Source organism: Accipiter gentilis, chromosome 6, assembly GCF_929443795.1.
Source record: "Accipiter gentilis chromosome 6, bAccGen1.1, whole genome shotgun sequence".
Lineage (NCBI taxonomy): Eukaryota > Metazoa > Chordata > Aves > Accipitriformes > Accipitridae > Astur > Astur gentilis.
The window spans coordinates 8371436-8395198 of record NC_064885.1 but is presented as its reverse complement, the minus strand read 5'-3'; the positions used below and the strand labels follow the sequence as shown (position 1 = coordinate 8395198).

The following is a 23763-nucleotide window of genomic DNA, read 5'->3' as shown; positions in this document are numbered from 1 at the left end:
ATAGTAATCATTGTTTTGATTACAGTTGTGCTTCCTTTCCCCTATAATGGTGTTCTTGAGTACCCCATGCTGGTAGTACTAAGAGCAGGGGAGCTATTCTTAAGGAGGAATAATGGACAATTATGTGAATGTTAATAATGAACCTATGGACTTCTTAGGACTTCTCAGCTTTTACACAGAATGCTGGTGTTTCTCTTCCTCGAAGATGTGGGGAAACTCCCGAATAGTCTTATCTAATCATACAAAGTTAAATTTTGCAGTTCTCAGTCAAGCCCTTGCCAACAGCAAATGGAGATCTGCCTTGATTTGTCACACAAAAGAATTACAAACAGATCTCTGCATTTGCTGTCCCAGTCAGTTGGACTGCAGTATTTTTGTGTGTAATTCTTAAATACCAAACTGCGGAAATACTTTATAACTGTCAACATAAATACAGACTTTTTTGTCATTAGTAATGGGTGATGACATGCTGTATGAAGAACACATTCCCTGTATCTGCCATTCTTCTTTTCTCCCGCTCTCTATCCACCCACTCCTTTAATATTATTACTATTGTTATTATTTTTTGTAGCAGGCATCATATCTGGGAGCAGGGGATTAAAAGAATAATTCCATTTGGCAACATGCAAGCAGCATCAGTACGGGAATCCTTCCGTTCTTTGGTAATACTAATATTGGTAGAATATTATCAGGAGGTAGTTGGTTGACTGGAAACTTGCATATAAATAGAGGGAGGTTTATTTGGTCAGTATTGTTTCTGAAAACATTTAACTATACAGGAGCAGTAACACTGCAAAAATATTCTATACATATGTTTTTAAATGCTTTTAGTCTTGATTTTTATTTTAAACCCAAAAGATACTAGAAATATAATGCATTTTATTTAGAATTATGGTGCTAGTTGGGGTGGCTGTCAGTACAAAGGCTAATGCTATTTATTAAGGTCCTGGTTTTATTTAATAGCCAGATGAATGGAACAGTTAATAAAAGAAATATTGCTTTATTCCCTGACATTTATGTCCTTGGTTTCCAATAAAGAATTGAAATTATGAATAGTTGATGGTTTAAATTGATGTTTTATGTTGAACGCTAGCTATAATTTCCCCTCTGAGGATTGTAATACCGAGAAACAGATGGTTTTTCACAGTAACAAATTGCTGTGTGTATACTGTATATAGAGCTGGCTTTCAGATCCTTTCACCTTCAGCGCCGTGCACTCACTGCGTCAGACCAAAGCGAAAGGCAGCAAGCGCGAAGGAGCGCCTCTGCAAAAGGGCTTCCTGACTCTTCACAAGACAAAGTAAATGCCATAGGAAACACGACCTATTTTTTCAGGTGCGATAGAGATACGAAAACTGCTGCTGAAATGGCTCTATTGAAACTTGGTATGAACAACTAAGTAGTATAAACACAAAAGTTCTTGGCTATTCACCGGGTCGAAAATGCATGCAGAGTCTCATACGTTTCAGTGTGCTCTGGCAGCCTGGGTTTCCTTTTCTGATGCTGTTGGAGACGGAAGTTTTGGAAATCTAAAAAGAGTGGTAGCGGGGGAGAAAGGAACAAGTAAGTTTGAAGTCAAACAGGCAACTTGAGTCCAGGCCCAGCAGTTTCTTTGTGGTAGCTTCATACTGAATTTCTGAATGCACCCAGTTAGCAGTATCTTGAGGTTTTATTGACATCTAAAGTAAATGAGCACTAAATGCTCTTGTTTATGCATTTTTAAACTGTTCTTCAATAATTGTTACTGTGGGGAAGTGGTGTGAGATGATTAGTGGAGAGTTTGGCAATCCACATTAAAAATACACTTTTTATAAGCTAATTATCTTGGGAAATGGTTAGTAATTATCACTTTTAAATGTTCTCTGCTAAGAATTACATGTAATATTTGGATTAAGCGTCACTTTAAGCTCCATTTAAAAGCAGAAAGAAGAAGAAAATAGGGGGGTAAAAGGGTACAGGCAAAGGGAGGGATCATGACCAGGTCTGTACTCCTGCCCAATTTGTGGCTGTTTTTGGACTTCAGAGTGCTGCTGCTATTGGTAAAACGGGTATTTTGCTTTTCACAAATACTTCTGTGATAAATCATGTTATTGACATGCATTTAAAATACACAGGCTTCAACTTGAAAACAGCAGCTATTGTGTAAGAGACATCAATTGTTCAAAATTGAATTGCATAGATCATAGGATTAAATTTTTAGTACTAATTTTCAAAAGAACTCTCATTCTAAGAAGTGATAAACTGCTTTCAAAATCCTTTTCTCCTTGTGAGCCTGAGAGATCACTACTTATAAAAGTCTTAGGACACTGAGATTTAGTATGTCCTACAAGATTTGGGCCTGAACATGGTTAATGCACACCTTGATTGTAAACCATTAGTAAACTATAATTTTTATAAACCAATGAGGTTGTGGAATGAAGTACCATGTTAGTAATCAGAGTTGGTTAACTAAATGTTACCCTAATTTTTCTGGTTGTTTTGCTAATGCTTGTATTCAAAATAGTGAAGAAACGCATCAGAAATCCTGCCCTGTACTGTTTTCCCCTTTTGGCGTAATGTCAGGAAATGGCACATTACTGCAATTTGTCTGGCTATGCACTATTGCTAACAGAGATAAAGCACTAAGAACACCAAGAGTCCAGAGCTGGAACTAAGCATGGCCATTGACAAGGACAGCAAAGGTCAGAAAAGGTTAAGATGGTTGGGAAAGCCATTTCACATATATCAACTATGTTGTTTAATAAGTTACCTGGAACCAGTTTCTAGTGGTTTGTAATACGGAGCTTAAGCAGGAAAATTCAACAGAAATCCTATCTCAAGTAACTGTAGCGTGGGTTGTAATTTAAAAGAGAGCTTGCTGGCTTGTGTAATGCTTGTGTAATGAGAAAGTTACAGTCAGAATAATTTAGAAGTGGTCTTCTTGTCAGTAGTTTCTAAGTATCACTTGATTAAAAAAATACAAGACATGATTGTCATTAATTTTCTAGTACAAAAGAATGATTAGGTGAAATTTTTTACATAAGCAGTTGTACACTTGGGATCAGCCCGCAGGTGAGCAAGAGCCTGCAGCGTTTTGAAATCGGTGCTGAGGGGCACTAATAAACTTTATTTACTAGTTCTTGCCCTGAGGAATATTGCGCTAATGTAGCTAGGTTTAACTTCAGGTGAGGGAAAAACAGGAGAGAAGGCAGAGGGAGGATCAGGAGATCCAAACCTGCAGATGAAACAAAAGTAACTTGCACTTGTGTGTGTATTGTCTTTAACTACAGCTTTGGTTCCTTGAAATTCACATAAATTACATGAAATATTAAACAGATATTTTCAGTAATGTGAAGTGCTAAAATAAGCCTGGTATTCTTCAACCATGCTCTCCCACTTCCCCCCGCCCCCTTCCTATTTTTTCTTTCTTCCTCCTTTTGGCATGGAAATTTTGTCCAGGCAGAATTTGAGAAGGTTGGCTCTCTGCCCAGGATTTCTGACTGTCTGGTGCCCTGGTCTGAACAGGAAATCCCAGCCAAAGCCCAACGGCGCATGTGCAGATCAACTTGATAGCGCATGCACCGTAAGGCGAAGATGTTTTGTCCCTGACGGAAGTCTTGTGTGTGTGCCGCGAAGTAGTTTTAGGGTGAACAGGAGCCTTGGATGGGCTCTCTTAACACGCGAGGCTCACTGCATGCTCTCAAACTGTGTGTGCAGCACGTGCAGTAGGTCTAGCTTCTCTCCTGGCAGCTGCCCTAAGCAGTGCGTGTGAATAGAAAATTGCAAACAGAAATAAAATGTTCCTAGTAATGTTTATTCTCTTTAATTCACATAGTTGCTGGGTAGGTCTCTGGATGAACGGTAACATTTTCAGTTAGTGCTTCCCTGTGACTTGAACAGCAATTGATATATCAGCTCTTAAGAACTGGTTGAATGGAGAATATTTATAAGAGAGTTCTTAATCCTCTGTCTTTTGGTTCAAAACCATTCCATATCTCTTAAAGATTAAATTTGGTCACTTTGATAAGTCATTTGTGGCAGGTACTGACAGCAGTAACCAGTTATTTTTGTTTCAGAAACATAGGAGTTTATGCCAAATAAATCAGCACTCCCTTTTTTCCTACGTTACATCTGCTGATGATTTATTTACTTAGGGAAAAGCACAACCCAGTAACAAGTGAATATGTCTTTGATTTGCAGGTTATCCTTCCCCCAGAAGTCTGAGGTGTGGGGGCCTCCGGCTCTTGCTGCAGAAACTGCTGTTGGCAGGGCTCTCATACAGGGGAGACTGAACAAAACATGCTAAGCTGCCCATTTGTACGTAATAAATTGGAGGTATTAGGCGGCCATATGTTGTAAGAAAGAAGTACCCTGAATTTCCATCTTCTAATCCACTTGTCTTTTTAGTACGTGTATGCACGAAACATTATTATAGCACTTTTTAATAAATGGAATAATAGTAGACTTAGTGTTACATATAGCAGATTATCATCTTCAGTGATTGTGTGTGCACAGCTTGTGTTATCAGAAGATTAAATGAATCTTAAGGAGACTCTGCTTCACAGTAAGATTTGATTTTCTTCTGCAAGAACGCTTCTTAAATTCTTGAGCCATTGCACTTGGGCTGCAAACATCGTTTGGCAGTACGAAAGCCAAACGGAGAGAAGTTTGAACCAGCTTACCTGGTTTGTCTTGTCAAATCGCTCACCTTGACTGAGTAGAAAGGGCCCTATCGCTTTTAACATACGGGATGAATTATGGGCAGATTAAATGCTTCCTTCTTGACTTAATGCAGAGGAGCTCTGCATATAGAGGTAATGCAGACTTGGTGACGCTATCAGCACTGTGTGCCTCGCTGGCTTTGCGGTGACTGCTGATGACACAACCTCAGTCTCTTGTAAGAAGTGCTGCTCAAAGCTACTCCCTGTTTATTCATCTACTTTAGAAACCTTGGCACAAGGGACCATGAAAACTATCACCTTACGTAAATCCTCATAAGCTATTCATGTTACTAGACAACTTTGCTCATGCTATTTGATTCACAATCCTCTGCTCCTTTAATTCTTTCACATATTAACGAGTTTGATCACTGCTCCATATAAATGAGGCATAATCTGAAGCTGTCAGACCTAAACTGTGTCTTGAACATACACTAAGTGAATATATTCAAATTTCTCTTTAAAGCTAGGAATATTTATAATAAAACTTGTCAGAGCTTCAGTTAACAGTTTACATTGGAAGTATTTTTGGTTGTGAAATACAAAAACAAGTCCAAAAATGATTTTGTGAGCTAATATTATTATATTTGCCTTGCATATGGAAAACTCATGTTGTGATTTCAACAACAAATGAGAAAATTGTCAAACTTCTATGAAAATTAATTAAGCTCAAACTTCTATGAAATTAATTAAGCTCAAACTCCTGTGAAAATTAATTAAGCTCAAATGAAAATGCGTTAAAACACTTCACAAATTTATACTAATGTGACTTGTAACAATCACAATAAAAGAGCAACAGTCTCTGTTAGGAATGCTTTTAATTTTGATTGTGCTGCCTCTTCTGTCATAGACTGAAATTGGATAGATACTGAAGTGCAAACACTGGACTAATTTTTATTTTTATTTTTTTTTTAAATCCTGTGATGTTCCTAGTGAAGTATGCTGTGTAAAAATGTCTTCTGGCTCTTGTAAGCAGCAGACTCTCCTATTTTCTCTTTGAATGCTATTCGGTTAGTACCTCTCCCTCAGACTACATTTGTCTGTTCTCTTATATCCTGTCTGATATAAGGGGGAGAGGCCTGAGGCAGAGGCCAGCATAGAAGGAGCTTCAGTCTTGTCTGGATTTTTGTTTGTGTTACTGTAATACAAGTGTATAAAATTTAGGAATATGTTTTATACCTTTAAGTGACAGAAGCACAGAAGTAAACAATATATAAAGATTGTTCTATGACTTACCTGAATTCCTAACCTCAAAGATGCAAGAAAAGGCTGGCTGTAATAAGCAGCTGTCAAAAGGAACAAGAGTAGGAGCAAATTATGTCTTTCTTTAGCTACTAGGATAATATTTTGGAACTGAATGAAGGCTATAGCTTATGAATCTCATTTCCCTCCTTAGCTATATTAAATGCAGAAGATGCATATATCTTACAAGTGTGTGTTGCCATGTTAAGAAAATTTAAAACAAAATGAGGCGTTCTGGAACTCATATGAGGAGTTTCTATAGTGTCTTGGGTCCTGGGTTGAAAGGGAGAGGTCTGATTATACGCAGCTTGGCCAGACTGCCTTGAGCATCCTTGAATTTTGGCCTGTAGTCTAATGGCAAAACTGATAGAGTTTAGCCCCTAAATTCAAAACATTATCTTACCCAGTCGAAAACATTATCTTTGTCTAGTCCTGTGTCCAAGGCTAAGCAGACACTTTAAACATAAGTTGAATCAAATGTGTGGAAGATTTCCTTTGCAGTCCTGATGCGAACAGGAAATTGATCCTCCAGCGCAAACAGCCAGAGAGCCAAGAGCTCATTCTTCAGAAAGATAATCGGGCACAAAATGTTGCAAGTTAATCGGTTCGGTTTCAGTTTAGTATTTACATTCAGTTCAGTTTTAAATAACCATTTAATTAGTTCTTAAAGTGTATTTGAAAGCCTTCATGTTGGACCTCGTCAATAATGAATGATGGCTGCGATTTTTGTTTTGTTATTGAAAAGTGAAACCAGATGCAGTTTTGCCATCCAAGTTCAGATTCTAGCTGGCTGAAAGCTGTGGAAGATAGGCGGTTTTATCATTTTGGAAGTATTTTGTGTGCTGTATTAAAACTGGCCGTTGCATTATGGAAGGACGTTGATTCCACGCAATGTTTAAGTTGCTGCAACAAAAATCAAACACATAAAGCAGCAGAATCGGATTCCTCTGTTCAAAAACAGGGGGAAAAAAGGGATTAGTTTGTGGTTAATTTAATAACTCCCAAAGGTGTCATAGCAATATACCTACATTCGTTTCCTTATTAATTACATGGTTGTGCTATTTAAGCCTCCTTTCTGTCCTTTGGGACCAAATTCTTGTCCTGGGTGAGAAACCAAGCTCCCTTTTGTGTTGGGAATCATCATGTGATTTGAGGCAAGGATTATGCCCCAGCCATTCCTGAGTCATTAAGTGGTATTTGCCAGTGAATTGTCTTCAGACTCCATGGGTTCCCCAGGGCCCCTAGACTTGACCCTGTCTTGATGCTGCTCCTGGCTGCTGCAACTTATTTTTTTTTCACTTGCTCGAGGTTTGTGTGGTGTTGAAAAACTACTGGAAGCCGTATCTTCTGTGATGGCTGTATAAGAAATACCCATTTGAGATTTACTTGCTAAAGCGGCCCTATCTGCTGTCTTGCTGCTTTTGCCTCTTGGGACAATCTGTTAAGGATCATCCCTGAGGGGATGCAGAGGGAAAATCCTACTATGTTTGTGATGCATTTAATCCACAGCCTGTCTATACACTGAAATAAATAGAGCATTCACCTTTCTGTTCGTGGATTCCTTTCAAATACAATTACGGCGTCACCTGTGGCATCCTGATTCATCAAGATCTGTACTAAGCACTTCTGAATCTTATTGACCACTTGTTTTAGAGGATGATAAATCCTTGTTCTCCCAGAGCAAATAGATTTAATAGACCAGATTTTTTTCTTTGATTTATGTTTGCCATGACCAGAAAGCAGGATTTCAGCATCCAGTAGACAGTGCTCCACAATTACAGAATCTGAGGCAGGCAGTGTCTCTTTTGCTGCTGTGTGACAAATTGTGGAAGAAGGCTTGGTGACAGTTTATGATGTGTTCATATAGAACCAGAGCACTTGTTACAATTGTTGGTTCGAGATTCCACTTGAAACCTAGCTTTGAGTTTAGAGGGTGCCTCTGTATAGATGTGAGCTTGGTAACTTACTGGTTAGAGAATGAAAAAAGGCAAAAAGAGCCCTGAATATTAGACTTGGAAATGAAGATGAGATGTTTTTAATCTGTGTAGTCTTTAAAAAGTGAAAGTAGTGTGTATTGTAGAGGGTTTGGAAGATTACTGTGGACATTTGAAATTATTTTTATCCCTCATTCTGTAACATCAGAAGGGCATAAAAAGCAATCCTAATTGCATTTTAATAAGCCATAATGTTAGTGCACAACAGCTGAAGAAAGTAAAGAATGACATGCCAAATTGTGACTGTATGGTAAAGTTAGATAAACAGAATAGAATAACCAAAATTGGATTTTGGCTGATGGAACGGGTATGTGGTGACAACCCCATGCTTGTATATTGTCACAAGATTATCTGAGTTGCAAGTATTAGTGATGATGAGTGCCACTATACTTTATTGATCATAAGATTAAGTGGCTTTTGCAAGATGATATATCCAGCTGCTGCTTACTCTTGACATTGTATGCTATCAGTTTGTGTGACTTCGAAGGGGTGCCATACACAGTGGTATTTATGGGGTATCTGGGCCTATCACTTATCTAACCATTTCATCATTTGTAGTTACAGCCATGGGATATAGTCCAGAAATAGTTGTGTGTACTTACTGTCATCACTACATTAGAATGGGACTTGTCTAAATAATGAAATCCTAGATTTCATTATTGAAAACCGTATGCCAACAGGGCTTTAAAATTGCTTGAATATGAAGAGGATGTTACACAAAATAGATGGATTCTGCCAACCTAAGGATAGGAATTGACATTTTTCAGAACAGATGTCATTGATAATTTATAGATGGCTTTAAAAATTAAAATTTATATAGAAGCCAGCTTAAAAATGAAGTGTTGTCAATGTTCTAAGTGCATTAGGTACATTAGGTGAAAATGTACGCTTCACTCAACAGTATTTAAGTACTTCAAAAGTCAGGAGCAACCATGTCATTTGAAAGTCTGGTCATGTTCAATATAAAAGGCTCATATGAGTCTGCTGGATTCCAAATAATGTAGTTGTCCTCCTAGGAAGGAAAATAGTTTTGAAAATAGTAATTATTGATTTTATTTCTTATACTTCTGATTGAAATGTGAAAGTGAAGTGCATGATTCCTGGAAAAAAAGACACATCTAAAAATATTAACTTAGTTTTCTGTTCTAGTATGCTGTAAAAACTTCATATTGATGCTCTCATTTTAAAAACAGCTTGACAGTCCACTCAGAAGGCATCTGCTCTCTGCACTGGACAGTAGCACAGAGCTGGGAAAATTACTGGAAATCTTTCTGGTGCTTTTGTGAAATCAGGATTTCCTTTTTTTTAAAAAAGAAATACACTTTTTGTTAAACTCATCTATCTAAAATGAAGTATGGGTTAATACACACTTTGCTAAGTAAGAAAAATAACACCACCACCACCACCACCACCCCCCCCACCCCCCCCAAAAAAAACCCCCACCCAAAAACACAACTAACAAACTGAGGCTCAGCCCAGGAAGATGGGAATTCTGAGATAATATTCAATGTGCCCAAAGGGACAATGCTCTCTCTTGTTGTCACTGTCTATATTTAGCTGCCATGCTCCTGTGCAACTTAAAATACCTAGAATAGCAAGAAGAATTTTTTTTCCCCTTCATTTGAAGTGGTACAGTGTAGGGTTGTTAATTTTGGCTTATCACAGCTGACACTTGAGTAGGGGAAAAAAAAATAGTGGTTTAAAGCTTTAACTGTCTCCACATGTGCCCCTTGCGAGGAGCCCTCTTGACTCCTGTGAAACTTTCTTGGCTGTCTTAAATTATATGCCCCCCATTTAGGAGAAGTTCACAGGTCATTTAGTTGATTTAAAATCCATTGTTGTTTGTGCAGCTGATAAGGGGCAAAAAAGCTATTAGTTAACAGACCTTGTTCAGAAAAAATTGTTAATAATTCTAGCTTCCTACTTGCATCAACTGAAATTCTCCTGATTAGTTAATGTAAACAGTATGATTTGTATTTTAATACTGCAGTTTACATGAAAATGAGCAATAAATTTCACACTTTCAGGAGTGTTTCATGCTGTTGCAATGAAAGTTTTTTGTATTTTACTCAGTTATGGAAAAGAGAATGAAGTATTTCTGTATGACAATCTGGCAAATATTTATGTTTTACAAACATACTACACACTTCAATGTGCTGGTTTTTAATGGGTAGTGCTCCAGGTTGTCAGTTAGAGCTGTCAAAAAAATTGAGCAGAAAAATGGAGGAGAGCAAAGTCCTTGAGGAAATACTGGACAGGTTGTTTATGGGGGAATAACCCTGACTGGTTTGGATCACACTAATGGCTTACTTTTCCAAAAAGTGAACTTGTGGTCAAAAGGAGTGTGCTTAACACGAGAGGATTTGGGGGAATAGGGAACAGAAAGATTGTGCTGAGTTGCCAAACTTGCTTGAGAAATCCCTGCTCCGGCTGGTCGGCCGGCAGGGAGTACATTGGATGGCGAGCTGGCGGCTGCAGGCAGTGAGCAGTGCCTGCTGCACAGCACTGGGACTTCATCGGGCGGATGAGAAGGAAGAAGAGCCAGAAAAATTAGGGGTCTAGGTCTGACATGGTTGGAAAAAAGCAGACTGCAATCCAGAGCGCCAGTCTGTGGATTCATCTCGTTTGCCTCCGGTGTATCTAGGACTTGACCAACAAGGAGGTTTCGTCATGCAGTCCTTTCCCCACCTTCTGCACTATTAAGAAACCACATGGAATATAACTGAATACCTTTTCTGTTCCAATAGGAGCTAACAGTTGTTTATGCTTCCATTACCTGATAATGGCGATGAAACATTTCCTCGTTCTTTTAACAACTTTGAGAGCAGCATCAGAAATAATGCATCAGACATCCTTGTCTGCTTTGACAAATCTGTGGCATGAGTGAATTATCTCAGTCCTCAGATCCGACAGAGCTGTTCAAGCCACTGAGACGGTAGCTTCACCCCGGCACTGTCAAGTAGAAAGGCTTCTTGAGGTGGCCGGCGCTAAGGGGGTTTCTGAGGAGGGCTGAGAGGTCTGGGTGGGCAGAGGAGGCAGCCGGTCTTTCAGAGAATCACAAAAGCCCAAGGCTGGTTTACACTTGAAAGTTCTGTAGAAATAAATGTCGGTTGGCGGTGGGAGGGGATGTGGGGTTGTGGTTGTTTACCAGTTTATAATACACAAGAATATGGGTGCAGTTACAATAGCGTAAAGATGTTTATTTCTTTTCCCACATGGGACTCGTTATTTTAACTTGCAGTTACATCCAGAGTGATGATATTTCACTGTGTTAATAGTATTAGAATAAAATAGCACCGTTTTCTAATTTGAAGGTTAGCTGTTTCTCACCATCTACTTACATGTGATATGGTGAAGACGTTTCGTACACGTCTGTTACAAAGCACACGTCAGAGCAGGGCGTGCTCCGAGCTCTGTCTCCAGCAGCCTGCTTACGGAGGGTGAGGTAGCGGCGCAGGACGGCACGGGCACAACAAAAAAAACATGCCGAAGACGGTTATTCTGATTCACGTAAAAGTTGTAAGAGCCCAAAGGATGCCCGGTGAGAGTGGCAACAGGAGCTCCCAGAGCGAGCGGTAAGGTGGTCGCCATGTTCAGCGTGGCCAGGCCGCGCGCTCGCAGCGTCTCTGACTGACCCGAGGCCTGTGTGGCGGGAAGGAAGGAGGGCCGCAGCGGGGCCCACGCCGTTCGACCCCACGGCGCCCATTCCCTGCATCTCCTGAAAAATTACCTTCCTCTCGTCTAAACCTAACGTGGAGTCAGTTTAATTTTCCCATCTTGTCATGTGCAAGGCGTTACGAAATGTGTGATCACCCCCAGCCCCTTCTGTAGGTTGTCCAGTGTCTGCGTTTTTTCTAGTAGGAGGAGAATCCTCTCCGGATGAGTAGGTAACCTACAAAAACAGAGCTCTGCTAGGTTATTGGAAACCTTCTTTTACAATGAGAGAAACTACACTAAAACATGCATTTTTCTTAACCCTTAATATCGCGAAAATTCAAAATCAATTTAATAAATGAACTATTACATCTTATAAGCACAGATCAGCAGGACCTGATAAGTAGAAGTTGTAAAGTCAAATAAGTTGCTTAATCAATACAGATTCTGAGAGTCCATCATGTCACGTGCCCGATTTGCCCCCCCTTTTTATTGTCCTAAAGATGGTCTTCAGTGTTTGTTGTGATCTAGCTAAGAAAGAGATCAGTGGTTCAGAAATGTCAGAGTTTATAAGGCTGTAATCAGTTGGAAAAACTTGATATGCTTTGTGTCTTAAGAGCGCTTATTCAAATATTGCATTTCCAAATACAGTGTTCCTTTAGAAACTTAAAATAACATGTTTTAACTGCATGGTGTTAATAAGCAGTTGGGTAAGATATAATCTCCTCTGAACAGTAGCTTTTTCTTTAACTTTTGTTATCTCTGCATTTCCCAAGACCATTTCACAGGACAAAGTGTGACTGTGCTTGCGTTTTGTGCCTGCAGCTCTCGATCTTCTGTGAGTCTAGCCCACAGTTTTTAGCGATCGGGCAGTGGCTGTACTAGGGTTCATCACGTGCTGAGCTTTCAAAGTGGCTCATGGTCATTAGGGCAATTAACTGTTGTACCCATCTTGCACAGGAAGAGGCTGTCTGTGGATCTTTGCTTTAAATAACGTTTTAAAGCCAGCCCTTGTGGTATTTCGGAAGGGGCTGTGCATCAGGATTATTTCTTACTAATGTTTTTTCAGGCAGTTGTAAGCCAGCCAGAGGAGAAGTAGGAGAATTTCAGAACTTTCAGCAAAATGAGTAAGGTACTGAAAATGTGCAAGAAACATTAGAGAGTTTAACAGCTCAGTAGCAGTGTTTTAACTGTTCTGTGGAAGCCCTGTAAGCAGTCTTCACTCAGGTGTTCTCAGCGGGCCTACAAACACCACTAAAACCCGAAAGTGTTTTAAGTTCGGTAGTTGTTGGGATTTTTTTTTTGCATCACTGTTGCATTCCTGTGACTCTGAACATGAAGGTCAGGGACTCAGTAGATTACTAGGCATTGTAAAATAAACCAATAATAGCATCTTGAATCTCTGAGAGAGGAGGATGCTATCTCCTCGCCCAGGACCAGATCTTTCCCTGAGAAACACCTGGGTTTAAAATGCTGTACAGTCTTACCAATCAAATATGGTTATATATGTTATTGAGGAGTTGAAGCAAGTACGGTAAATAACAACTGTGCCTATAAGCTAAGCTGTCATTTGTGATATTATTTCCTTATGCAACTCCAACTCCTGGGAGAGCAGAGAGCTGCAGATACCAGCATTGTGCTGTTGTGGACATGTCCCCAAAGCAGTCAGGGTTTTTTGTTCGGTTTCTCACTGAATACTATGCGGTTGGACTTTGACAGTGTTGTCTATTGGTTTGCATTTTTGGAGGTTAGTGGTGAATTTTTTTTCCTGAAAATATTTTTGTGCATGTGTATTTTGTTTTTCACGGACTTCACAGAAAATTGTTTAATAAAGATTAAACAGTTTCTAAATAAATGTTTCTTCACGTGGCTCCTCACTTGAACATTTCTAGGTGTACCATTTCCTTTGTCTGTCACACTCCCCTGTTATTCCCTTGTGCATACAAAACTCAATATTTACTTTCAGTCTTTCAAGTTTGTTTACCCAGGTTTCACTCCTGGGTTTGAGGAGCTGTAATCTTAATCCGTTTGAGCCCTCAGTGGCACCTGGTGTCCATTTTGAGGTGTGTTAGGAATATTTAGCATTAAAAAGTCACCTGAAGTTGGTGTACCCTTTGCTTTGGATGCACAGAGAAGTTTGTTGATCCACCTAAAGCAAGGCTTCAATATTGTATCATATACTGTTGGTTTTGATGTATTTGCTTAAACATGAAAAAATTATCATATGTATAAAAGACGGTGATTGCAAGATGTTAGACTATTTTTCTGGATTAAAGGGCGTTGCAGGCATTGTTGGAATTCCTTTATAAGTCCCTGCATACATCAATCAGTGAGTTTTGACCTCCCCTGCTTTTTTTGAGTGTAGATTTCACTTTTACCAGTTTGTGCTATACTTCTTATGACAGTTGGTGTTAATTGGTATTTCAGGTAAGCAGTAATGGAAGACACCTGCTGTCTGGAGAGGTGCATGTCTTCAGTAATAGTCGAATAGTGTAAATGAAAATGCGAGCTTCACAGCATCTCATTCTGGTTCGCTCATATATAGAAATGTATTTCTGAGAAGCAGAAGTTGTTAACAAAAGTTAGTATTTACTGAAGTGTATCTTAAGTATTTTTACCATCTTGGAAAGAGCGGGAAAATGCTTTTGAGAAAAGCAGTTGACAGTTTATGTCTAATTTAGTGGTACTGCAGATCGAGGAAGTTTGCCACAAAGATAGGAATAAGGTAAAAAGTTTGAAGCTTAGGTTAAAATGATTGTAGATAACTTGATCTGTAGTTGCCATATATAGTCATACAAGAAAAAGTCTACACAAATCCTCCAGACGTTTATGGACTTCTCTGATTCATCTGTTGGAGCCAAACAGCTCCAGCCAAGAGATAGGGAATTTGTTAAACTGCATTAAGTTCCTAAATTGCTGTAGCCCAAAGGAGCAATTCTGCCTTTTTAAGGGGGAAGAGTAGGAGGGAGAATAGTGCATTATGAAGTCTCTCCTTTGGTAAGAGTTTCAAGAAGATGAGTAACATTCTAGAGCTCTTTAAAAAAAACACAACACACACACACAAAAAAAACTTGAATTAATTTCCGTTGCTATCATCAAAAGCTGGCTTTCTAAATTTAGCAGTTTCCTATAGACGCTCAGCTTATGCTAGCAACAGTAAAACTGTTTTTCCTTAAGTGCAATTTGTCACCTCCCCCTTTTAAGTTAGTAGAAGATAAGCTTGTATTAATTCTGTTGATTTATTATTATACAAGTATGTTTCATTTTAATCTGCTATTGAGTTCATTGTGATTCAGTGCTAGGCTTGCATGCCTTTAACAATGGAAAAAAAAGTGCACAGGAATGACAGACTGTGCGCTTGCTCTGTCTCTGTCTGTCTCTGCTTTTTAAATCTTCAAGCCTCTGGGTTTCTTTTCCTAGTCTTTTGATCTCTTCCCTTCCCCCCCACCTCCCACCCCCCGCAAAAGCAAAACCAAAAAAAACCCAAACCAACCCCAAACCAAAACCCAAACCCTGCAAAAAAAGCCAACTGGAACAGTTCACAGTTCAGCACATTAATTTGGGAATTAGTCCCAGCTGAGACTATATATTACAGTTGTGAGAAGATGCTGCTGCTCAAAAGCACTTTATGTGGGTTTTTTATTTCTTAAGTTCAACAAACAAACAGTCAACTTATTGAATAAGTCTGTAGTGAGATTTTGCTTGCTTTCATCTTGATGATTCATTTCTATCTACTGTGTGCTACCAAAGCATATGCATTATAGGCCTGAGCGTGTTTCGGTAGGAATTTTGCCAGGAAGCGTAAAGGCAGCGAAAGTTTGTTTTCTCTGAATTGCTTCACTTACTGAGGCAACATGAAAAGATCTGTGCTGTATTTTTTTATTTAGGTCAGGAGGATGACAGTTATATTAATTTTGAGGTGTTTTTACTAGGTATGCTAAAGTAGATGTAGTAAACCCTTTGGGTTTATATCTTGATGTTTTTGAGGTTGTCAGGTTTTTTTTTTCTTCGAATTTCTCATCTTTGTAGGAATCTGAAGTTACCACTTTAGCTGCATTTAAAGCGTGATGCCTCCTAAAGGCTTGGTAACCTGTGAGCTGCAGCAGGCAACTAGCCAGTGACTCCCTCCACAGAAGAGGCTTCAAAAAACATAAAGGTAGCAAAGATGACAGTCGCAAGGGCTTTAGCAAATGTAGGACGTGGATTTGCAGGACAGCAGGCTTTTCATTCTGACCCTCGTGAAACAACTTGTTTTCTGTTGGAGCAACTGGCTTTTGAATAAAACTGAACGGTCAGGGTCAAGATTAAGCGAGCAAATCTTATAAAAAGATTATTAGAGGATTGCTTAGGATTGGATTTTCTTGCATTGGAATCATAGAAAAAGGCTGACTGTAATGATATAAATCAGTAAATACACCTGTGTTCTTACATGTAGGTATGTCAGAGTATGATTAATGCACGGTCTATTCACAGCTATATTTTTAACCTGTATTTAAAAGATAAGTAGGGAAAACAATTTTGCAATATCTGATGTCTTGGCAATGCACAGACTGCCCCCCCAATTTAGGTATGGTCTGTAAGGATCTGTGAGGATGAAGCCTGGTTCCTTATTATTATATTTAGCAGAGAATTATTCTTGGAAACTTAACCTGGTTTAAAAGCAAGATACTTGTATTTTGGAAATCTTTCCACTTGTCCAATAACAGGTTTTAAAACATGAATGTTTTTTAGTACTCTCACTTTTCCTAAATAAAACTGCACGTTGAAATTAATGATTTTTGAATGGTCCTATCCATCTTTTCCTTGAGACTGAGGAGAAATTCAAATCTCATGAGCACAGTGCTGCCAGACAGCACCCAGGTTTCTGATTTCATCATCCAGAAAGGCGAGACTGAGCGCTGAAGTAGGGTGCACAGTGATTCAGACACAGCTCTGCTTGTGTGGAGGGAATATGGAAAATTACAGGCGCAATTATGGTTTCACATTAAATATTCTTCTTTTTAAATCCACCATGTGAAGCATTAGTCTGTGTTTGAACTGGTGTTGTTAATTGGACCACAGTACTTAGATGCATTTTCTGCAGAGTCATGGCCCATGTCATTAGCTTCTCATTAGACACGTTAATTTTTTAAGACTCATAATAATTACCTTTTTTCAGAAGTTCCCCATTTTACACTGAAGAGAAACCTCTGTTCTGCAGGCTGTAATTCTGAATAATCAGGGAAGCACTGTGAACTCTTTGTAGTCTTTCAAAGTGGAAAATGAGAGCGCTGTAGTGGATGGAGGAACAGATCCTGCAGGATGTGATTTGGGATGAGTGTTAAGGATCTTTTTCACTGGAAACCTCAATTGCAGGGGCAGAGAGCTTGTGGAATGACATGGTGGTTTTGGAGGGACAGAGTGGTTCTGGTTAAAACTTGACAAATGTAGGTGAGGCTGTTTGTTGGGATGCACAACTAAGCAGTCAGTTTCCTTTCAGTTTTATTGGACAGATATACTTATCTAATAAAATCTGCAGGTACTTAACAAAGCTTGGCACCAAGTAATTCTTTTTTCAGTATGCAGAGATACTGGCCTAAGTCCTAAGAACAGCGATTCCTGGGTATCACTGAGACGTGATTATTCTGCTGGCAAGAGCAGTGCACTTCAAAGATTCTGAAATATTTATTTGGCTAATCAAATGGTTTTTCATTACATAAATAAGTAGTTCTCCTGACCTGGGATGATACAGACATGTGACTTTTCCTGTGACAAGGGTCTATCGTGGCATGTTTGATGTCGCCTGCAGCCTTCAGCAGGACTACAGGGTTTAACAAGAAAGCAGGACAAACTGTTAGCAGAAGGAAAAATCTCCACGGGGCGATTAGCCAGTATGTAGCCTTTTAAATGGGTATGTTTGTTAAAAATGATGCTTGATTTTCTGCATGTATTGGTGAGCTGTTAAATACATCATCCTTTTTTTTTTTTTTTTCCATTACTGAAATTTTAGTGACCAGGATTTCGTTTCATTAGAATTATCTCCTTCCAAGGTGCTACCTGAATCATTTTTGTTTGAATTAATTTTTTAGTTTCCTAGCAACTCTAGTTTTTAAGTTCTGCATTGTTTCTGTTCAATATCTTTTCTAGCCAATGTTAACTTGCTGTTTTATAAATGACAGCAAGGTTTTAACAAGATTCTAAGAAGCATAGTTGACTAAATTAATTTGTAAAGGTCATTAAAAAAAATCTTTTTCTGTTATATATAGTGTATGTGTGTGTATATATATATACACACACATACATACATATATATGGGTGCAACTGTTCTTCTTTTGCACAGTTGGTTTTTTAAACAGTTTGAAGGTAACCAGTCTGTTTATATGTTGCTGCATAGGCACAGAGTAAACTTGTTAGCTTTTTGTTTATTTTAACTTGGAAGAAGCTATAAGAGGATTCCATTAAGACTCGCGCAAGTGAGTAGTTCCATTGAAAGTGAAGTGCCAGTCCCAGACCCAAGGCAACGTGGCAAGTAGACACCTTCACAGATGCTCCATTTTTCTCGTGCTTGGGAAGAGCATGGTTTGCTTCTCACCACTGAAAGAGACCACAGGACCAGCCCCAAAATGCTTGCTCGCTCTAGACCCATTTCCCCATGGTTTATTAGGACCCATGTGGTCTACGGAGTTTGGTAGAAACAAGGGTATGTCCACAAAGAAAGCCTTGAAATTTCTCTGTATGTCTGCTGTCAAGGCTCGCTTCCTTCTGGGATTGTCATGCGGCTGCTATTTTGCAAAATGGTCTGAGGTGGTTAAACAGCTAAAATTCCATCTCTTTTTAAGGAATCTCTCTTAGTGTTTATTCTGTAGGCTGGTTATGCCCTGCTTCGTAACCTTTCTGAAGTGCAAGCTTCTCCCCCTGAATTACAATGCGTGTGGTTTTGCTTAATATTCTACTTCAAGCTAAAGTCTGCTCTCACTAAATCAGCCTTTCACAAATGGAATATTTTTTCACTTCTTGCTGGGTGGGTCCGTACACTGAAAAATAGGTCAAGAACAGTAATCTAAATCTACTGCTAATAAATAATTAAAGCTAATGGAATTTGCACAAGATTTGTGAGCTGAAATATTTCAGAAAGTACCGTGGTGTACATTTTGCTACTGTAAATCAAGATTTTTTATTTATCATTGTGCTAGGTTGAAACATATCTATAAATGTAACTTAAAAAGATTTTTTTTGTACAGAGAAAATACCGGCATGTTAGTGTATTAAAATAACTAAGAATATCACAGAAAATTGATAACATCATGATTCATTCTTTAATGATCAGATTCCAAGTAAACAGCAACCTTAAGTAATAAGAGGTTTTATATCTCATTAAATCATAGTGTAAATTGAGCAATAAATTGTTTGCTCATATGATTTAATTTGCCTTATATTTTAGGAATTAAGTAAGTCATCTAAGCTACTGTATAATACCTGTTTGGACAACTCTCTGGGATTTCAATTTCCTATCTTTTAGAGCAAAGCAAAGCAGAGCTTGCTGGAACTAATTGAACATAAAGACTTAAGTGTTTCTCTTAGTACTCCTCCAATCACATGTGCCATGGATCTCTGGTGGAAAAATGGCATATTCTGGATTTTTTCATAATTGTGGGTGCAAAGAAATAATATTTTAAACTTTTGTATTGGTGGGTGAGCATCTGATTCAGTGACTTCAACTTGTTCACTAGTTTACCCATAGCAGGGTGAAGCATAAATGCCTGCTGGCTCTCTCTAATTAACCAGCAGAACTGTTTACTACTAATTATAGTTAACTTGCTGATTTCTGTGTTTCACAGTGACAAGTTGTGTCCTTGAAGTACATAATAATCAAACACACCTCAGAAGTTGATGATAGCGTTCTTCCCAAAGCCTTCATGTTGGCTGCTTTTTACCTCTCCCCCTTTCAGCTGTATTTATATGAAAGAGAAACTCAACAACATTAAAGAGATAATAGCTGTGTGGACAAAGTGTATGGAGCCCTGCCTGTGAGGGTACACAGATAAACATCCTCCCAATTGCAAGAAACAAATATCCATCGTACCAGCACACTGCCTCTTGAAAGAGGGGCTTAAACCAACCTGGCTGCCAGTTTTTGACATGAGAGTTCTTCTTGAGGCTGTGCTGTTTCTTCTTTGTACGTTGATTGAACTGACAAATATCTCCCTGCACAGTCAATATGTATTGGATTTTGTTCTGGGTTGGTTTTTTCTTTCTTTCTTTCTTTCTTTCTTCCTTTTTTTTTTTCCCCCTTTTTTTTCCTCTTTTTTTTCCTTTTCATAAGTTCTTATAAGAAAGTGTCTGGATGTTCAGCCCTGCCAGTTTTGAGTGCAGGGCCACTTGTTAGTTCCTTATTAAGTGTGGGCTAACAAGGAAGGAAATGCGAAAGGGTAAGATGGCAGGAAAGCCATAGCATCTTACTGGTGATAAGGCAGCTCAAAAATAGGTTGTGACAGCTGAACTAATGATGTCACCGATGCTGATACAAGTGGGCTGCTTCTCATTATGATTTCTCTGCCAGACATAGTGACATTCACCAGCCAGTGCGTGTCTTGAGTAGACGATATATAGAACAAATCACAGGAAATGTGGTGCAGGTGGCATACGATAGAACATTTGCCCAGTTTGTTGTGGAGGGGGTTTGTTTGGATTTTTGGGGAGTGTTTGGGTTTTTTTTGTTTCGTTTTGTTTTTTTACAAGAGCATACTATTTCTGTAGATGATAAAGGTGTGTATAGGTCAAGCTTTGCCTTGCTGGACCACTTTATCAAACCAGGGTCATAGGGCTCTTGTGACATTTAGAGATAAGCATTTTGGAGGTAAATGAGATGGAGCAGTGTGTGAGGAGATCAGAAGGTGCTTGTGTAGCTTCAGACCTCAAGTAAATTACAAATACGGTTTTGGTAGCCTGACCACTGATACGTCCTTTGTGTACTGTACACAGTGTATTAAGATAGCGATAGATAAATAATGTAGTTTACTTGTCAGAAAGATGCATTTGTTGCCCAGGTTTTTACCATAGATTTATTCTCAGTTTATTTTCCATAGAGTTATTTTTAATGAGAATGGAAAGGGAGTTAAAAATTATTTGGATTCAGATTTCATTGTGTAGCTACTTGATCAAAACATAAACTCGTTGTTTATATTCTTGTAAAGGGAAAATGCTATATTAGCTTTCAGCTATCAGATTTGATTCAGATAATGATACAGCATCCTAATTCATAGTCTCTACTTCAGATATTGAGTTTGACTGTGATAGAGCCTTTTTCAGAAAACTGCTCTACCCTGATAAATCATCCAGAGAGAGAGAGAGATAACATGCACATTTAGATGGCATGGAAAAATAAGCTAATAATGTGATTGTATAGGAGTACTCGAATATTTCAATGCATTTGTGTTGATAAATTATCATTTGTTTTAATGTTCGGTTGTGTGTACCCTTTTTAGCTGTTCTGCTTGATCGCAATGATTTGCTAGCTGTATGCGAGTGCTGGAGTTGGTTGCTTTTCCTGTTTTGATCACAGCCCAGGCAGTAAAGGCCACTACGCTTTAAACAGATAATAAATCATATGGTGTCCTTGCTAACCAACATTACAGATTCCCCCGGGCCTGAACTGAACGTCCTTCTTTCTGTTCAGTTCAGTGCAAAGAAGGTAAAATGCTATTTGATGTTAGTGTAATATTTTGAGACGAAGTCTGACGAGGAATTTTTCCAAAGTGCCAAAAATAAATCTCACCACCAGAGTTTTAGCTGGTGACTCGAGGCATATGTATTCCTGACTTCTGTCTGTTTATTTTTCCTTCCCTTTTGTTGTGAGCCGTCTAAAGTTTTGATGCTGTTTAGCCAAGGATGGAATTATAAAAGTAGCCTATAAACTCTTTCCAAGGTGGGGAGGAAACAAAAAATGGTGTGAGGAAGGTGTTTATGCTTTTTGTTGTGGTGTGTGCCACTTACCTGCATGGCATATTTGGTTGCATTTAAAATACTGGAGCAAATTCCTTGCAGTTACTTTTCTTAGATTGTTTGCTCTGTGAAGATAGTGGAAGTGGGATGCTCTGACTCTTGTCATTCAGCTGCAACAGATTTCAAGTTATTGCTAAGATTTCAAGTTGTCAAAGCATTTTCCCCTGTTAAACTGTGTGCTCTAATGACCAGTGTGTCCCAGGATTGCCCCAGATTGATTACTGTGCTATAACCGATTGCTTGCCAGTGGGACTGAATCATTTTGAGTTGCATTCTCCTCTATGATGAAATGTTTTAAAAACAGTTTTACCAACAACAAAAGCTGCTGTCTAAATCAAGCACAACACGTTTTCCCATTATGGCACGAATTTTGCTTGGTAACGTTTTGATTGCTGGGATGAGTGTTTAGCATCCTGAATTTGCTAAATGAAGGATGTGTGGGAATCAGATTTTGTACTTGAAAGCTTTTCTCTCTTTTTGACAGCTTGACCAACTGTTTTCTTGGCTTTGGGGTGCCCCTTCTATTCCTTTCTCCCCCCTGCTTCTCTCCCTCTTCTCTCTGCTATGAACAACTACCAACAACATCTCTCATTATTAAAGATGAATATGAAGGCAAAGTTCTGACATAGTTTATATCATGAAATAAAAAGTGCTGCAAATCCTGTCTTTCAAAAGTTAGTACGTGTCAGACAACGCAATTCAATAGCAGCTTCTTGGCTAGAGCTCACCATGCACACCGAGAGGAGCAGGGCTTACGTTCTCCTGCCTCCACAGCTGGCCGTACTTTATTTTACTGAATGCCATTGCGGTGCTTTGTCATCTGCTGATGTACCTAGGGTGATTTCTGATTCTTACGCCGTGTGCTTAGGCAGTGGGAATAATGCCCTGCTCTTGAGAGCTGTGCAGGAAAGAGACTTGGGGCTGGCCTGGAATTAGATCTCCTGTATTTCTGCTTTCAGTTTTGACATCAGTTTGCTGGCTGGTGCCAAACTAGTCAGTAAATTCAGAGGCAATAGCAGGGGCAGAAGCCCTAAAACTGATGATTTCCTACCAGCTGAGATTTTTATTTCAAGAAATGGTGCTTTGCTTGGATGGTACAACTTTTCCTGGTTTTATAAAGTGTGCCAGTATTCTGACTGTAAATCTAATGTCTCTGTTTGTAATTTCACTGTGCATTAAAACCTACCATGCCAGATTTTGGCCCTGAATGTGGACATTTATTTTGCCATTGATGGTTATTGTTACTCTCTTCAGTATCATCATCAGGTTACAAAGAAAACACGTTAAAAAAAAAATGCACAGCCCTCTGGTCTCCTGGAGTAGTCAGGAAGTGGAGAGAAGCTGCTCAACCTGCCAGTTTGCTTTGTTAGAGGTAATTTGTAGATGTTCGTGATACACAAGGGACAGTATCTAACCTGTTTCTGTCCCAAAACAGACAGCAGAAAATATCAGGAAACAATTAGGTGACTTGACTTGGTCTAATAAAAGAAGCATTGTTTCGTTTGGTGCTGAAGAGGGAGCTTATAAAGCTGCAACGTCATCCTTAACTTGATAGGGATTAGCTGGATGTTAGTGCAATAACCGTGTAAGAAGTGAAATTTGGCTGATCATTTGTCTTTGATAGCTTCATTTGCGTTTGGCCCCCCTAAGCTATTTCTCAGGGAGTGGGAGAACTCCTGATACTCCAACTCTCTGCATGACTTGTCATTTAAATGACAAAAATCACTTCTCTCAAAAGCCTACTTTTCCTTCAGGAAAATCAGATTAAATCCAGGGCTGAGGGTGTTTTGGTGAGTGGTTTAATGTCCAATATGTTGCACGACTCTAGATGTAAAAGTAAATGCATTGGAAAAGAGAATTTCCCAACTTTTTAAGGTCACCTTCTTTTCTGAAAGGCCCAGGGCTTCAATGGACCCTTTTTATGTAGAGAAAATACTTCAAAGACCTCTTTATGACCTCTTGCATGAGGTTCGGGGTAGCTAAGGGACTGTAGCCTGTGTGAAGCTAGGAAGATTTCATGGTTACTTAAGCAGTTTGTGACTGTCCCAGTTGTGAGCAGTATTCTCAGAACATCATAGGACCCTTGGTTGGAGGGGATGTCCAGAGGCTGACTAGATCTCACCTGGCCCTAGAAATGGGTCTTTAGCACCCACACTAGGTCTGGTCAGCTGTGCCGTAGAAGTCTCCAAGGATGG

At 39.1% G+C, this 23763-nt stretch overlaps 2 protein-coding genes across 11 annotated transcripts in view; one reads left to right on the top strand and one right to left on the bottom strand.

Annotated features, from left to right (window-relative positions):
* RABEP1 (rabaptin, RAB GTPase binding effector protein 1) overlaps positions 1–23763 on the bottom strand; it is an 847425-nt gene that overhangs the window by 577604 nt on the left and 246058 nt on the right. The window lies entirely within an intron of this gene.
* Positions 1–23763, top strand: part of CUX1 (cut like homeobox 1) — a 283260-nt gene that overhangs the window by 89073 nt on the left and 170424 nt on the right. The window lies entirely within an intron of this gene.